Genomic DNA, 3,823 nt, shown 5'->3' with positions numbered 1-3,823 from the left:
CCTGAGAACAATGATCAAAGAAGGAAAGGATGAACAAGAGGGGCAAAAAAAATGCATTACAGTCTAGTTTAAGGATTCTGAACTACTTTACCAGACCTAAGACATGGTACATTCCTTTTATGATTGCTTTTGATTCTATACAAACTTCTTTCCTAAAAGGGCTCTGTGTCAAGATTTTAGAAAACAGGTTGCTGAAGCCCAGTGGCAAGCCCTGTCTAATGCCTGCGGAGACCTGACCAGTAACAGTCACCAGGCACTTAAGTTTCGTAACATGGAAGTACTCCTGCCTAAATCTCCCTTCACTTAATAATCCCATCTCTCATACTCAAGAGCCCTCTGTCCCAGCCTCATCCATGCAACCACTGCCTTCATTCACAAAAGCAAATGAAAGTGACACTTTCAAGATCCCTTTGTTCTGCAGAACTTGCACAAATGCATAGCTTGAAATATTGTTCTGCCCTGCTTCCACCCAATTATCTTGATTCAGTTCTCTGATAAACTAACTGCACTTTTGAGACTCTCCACATTTTAATCAGTCACATTCCCAGGTGCTGGCAAGTGTGTAAAGAAGTAAAGAAATCAATCAACAGATCAGAGAGAGGCTTGAACGCAGTTCCAGACTTATATATCACGTAATTCTAGGAAAGACTGGAGCCTGGGTAGAGGTTTGCCGCCTGAGCCTATCAACAGTACAGATGTATTTAAATATATATTAGAAAGATACATTTTTGTTGGATGGTTACAAGTCTAGATTTCCTAGCATTATGTTCAGAAGGTTCACACACATACACCAAGGCGTAAAAGACATATTGCTTTGAAAAGCTATTTCTATAAACATCGTAGAAGACTGTCATCCTCATTTCTGCAGTGAGAATGTCCTTTGTATTCTAGAGCAAGACCAGCAACATCGATGATAGGGAAACAGCTCCAGCTCAGCTCATTTAGGTTTTTAAAATTTCTAATCATCCTTTAGTGCTTGCAGCTTATGGACTTCCCTTGTTTTTTTTTTTCCCTTCCCTCTTTGCAGCTGACTACGTTTTCAAACTGTTAAATTATACTCAGTAACTTAAAAATAATTGAGGGCCACAGGTAACAACTTATTACCATAGGAACGTGGATTTCCCAGCAGCACTGATTATAATTCAAAAACATTTCAGACCGTGCATCGGGTTATGCCATTTAACGTTGAAATGCACAGTTTAGCCTCCAGAAAGCAGGAACGAAGATACAACATCATTTCTCTTCCTTCCACTCCTGTGCTAGCCACTTCCTTTAATTTGCACACACTAGCACAAGATATAACTTAAAATACACTAATGGTTTATTTAATCTAGAATCCTCAATCTCCAATTCAACTTTTAAACATCTGTTCAGACTCACACAGAAATGAATTTTCCATCTAATCTCAGTTATAACTTTGAAAAACTATTATCAGTCTTAATTAAAATCTGTACGCCAAAAATACCCTTTTCCCACTAAGGGCAGTATTGCTTTAAATAGAATAAGTAGATGTTCCTACCTTTTTAACACCATATTAAACAGCTTGATTCACATAAGGCAAATTAAGAGTAATTTAATTCATTCATCAGAATGAGAACAACCATCTAATTAAAAATCTCTGACTGAGGAGAGTGGAAGTGTAACAGCAGCCCATGGGCCGTAACCGGGCAGCCCTCACCACGGCCACGGGAATGCTGTCTGCGTCACAGTGCTCTCCATCCCTTCCCACCCTGCTCCCAGTCCAGCTCTGGCTCTCGGTATATTCAGACCCGCGCAACGCTATCCCAGGCAGCAAGCTCCAGTCAGTGGCCTTTATCCTACGGGATGAGTCGGCTTAATGTTGGCTAATGCTGAAACAAGTGAACTTGCAACGTGTCTCCCAGTGGGGCCGACGTGTACTTTGAGTCACCTCCACGTCCAAGAGTTGCCAGGGCTGCTGCTCTGCACGGCTGAGCACCTGATGTAAAGGTCCAGCCACACATCCTCATACCTGCTCGGGCGCAATGGAAGACACTGTTAAAAGACTACAGACGGACAACATTTTTTGAAACAAATATACTTATCAGGCACCCAATTTAAACAAAAAGTGTATATTCTAACATGCCATAATGAAGCAAGACGTTCCGTGGAGGAAAAGCTCCAGCTGCTGACCAGGGTATTAAGAAGCATCTGGGTATTAAGAAGCATTTAGTTCTCACTTACCTCAGGTGTCAGTTTTTTCATATTGACCTCCAAATATAAGCAAAGTAGTTTCATAAACAGAAGTACGCTGCTTTGCTTAGAGCTGACCCGAATAGATTCTGCTGTTAGCTTCTGCCTGAGAACAGCTGGAACAGCATTTTGGATCAGGAAGAGATAGCCGAAAGAGCTTTTAACCATTTTATCCCCTGCCCCTTTGTTTTTAGAAAATAAAATCCCTAACTTTGTGCTTTTGCAAAAATAAATAAATAAATAAATAAATAAAGCAAGAGAGACGGTGATCAATAGCTAAATAAGAAATGTTAGTTTCTTGTTAAGAATAAGATCATTAGTTTTAATATTTTACTCATTGATAAAAGGTATTGACTTTCACTGAGCTTCACTGCTGTTCTATACTAAGTATTTAAAGAACAGACGATGTTTCGTGGATAACTTTTTTTTTTTTTTTTAACCATGCAGTTCACCCTGAAAGCAAGATTTTGGCTTCAGGGACGCAGCTCAACGGGAATAGAGCATGGAGCACAGGAGAGGGGAACCCATCCTCTTCTCTCAGAGAAATCCTGTTCGACTTTTGGTGAACGCTCTCTGTCTGGAAAAGAGGGGCATGGCCGTACTTGTCCACTTCATGCGTGTCCACGTACACATCTACTAATTCAAGTACTGCAGGATGGCACTACAGTGATGCAAGCCTGACAGAGAGCACTATCTTAAGATTTTTAGAAAATGTATACGGCTTAAGAAGAGGGTTTAGGCCTTGTCTCACATTTTCAAATTAATTCAGAGATAGATTTTTAAAAGATACTACTATACACAGAGCAGCTGCATTTTCGTAAGCTTTGACTAATGGACCTTCCCGTACATGTCTCTGGAAGAAGCTGCTTTTGACAATTTGGCCTGGTAGAGTTCAGCGGCCTTAAAGCGCAATTTTTAAAATTAGAAGAGTGCTTCGACACTTAGAACGTCTACCACGCTGGACACTGGACTCGGTTAAAAGCCCAAAGGAGGCTTATCCCAGAGCGGACAACACCCACTCGTGCCGCAGGGAGTGAAAGAGCAGCGCAGCACCGGCCCGGCGCCCGGCCCGCCCCCGGCCTCTCGCCTCGTCGCCGCTGGGCAGCGGCTGCAAATTAACCAGATCAGAATACAAAATCTTGGCCATTTAGTTGCAGTCCATTAAATAGTCAGATGTATCTGAGATCAGGTTCCTCCTATCTACTCCACTATGGATTAAGTAGAATTAGTGAAGAAAATCATTAAGCCAGTTTCTCTGTCACGTCACCTGCCAGGGCCCGAACGATTTACTTGGGTGTTTCCCCTTCGCGGAGCCTGGGCACGGTTCATGTGTTTTATGAACAGAAGCCCCGACAAATCACTCATGGACACCAAAATTCAAGCTGAATTTCTCAATTCCTATGATAAATTTTAAATCAATGATTTTCATGACGAATTGATTTTTCAGTGCCATGTTTCAAACAGGTTTGTTGGTTTTAAAACTGGAAACAAAACAAAATCTAAAATTCAAATGCTAACATAAAATGAAATAAAACACCTTCTGCAACCTATATTATGATTTTCTTTCATTTATAAACAACAGAATTGGAATTCGACTGTTTATCAAAACAAC

The sequence above is a fragment of the Struthio camelus genome, chromosome 13 (genome assembly GCF_040807025.1).
Source record: "Struthio camelus isolate bStrCam1 chromosome 13, bStrCam1.hap1, whole genome shotgun sequence".
Lineage (NCBI taxonomy): Eukaryota > Metazoa > Chordata > Aves > Struthioniformes > Struthionidae > Struthio > Struthio camelus.
The sequence above is the reverse complement of the archived record's forward strand: the minus strand, read 5'-3'. Positions refer to the sequence as shown.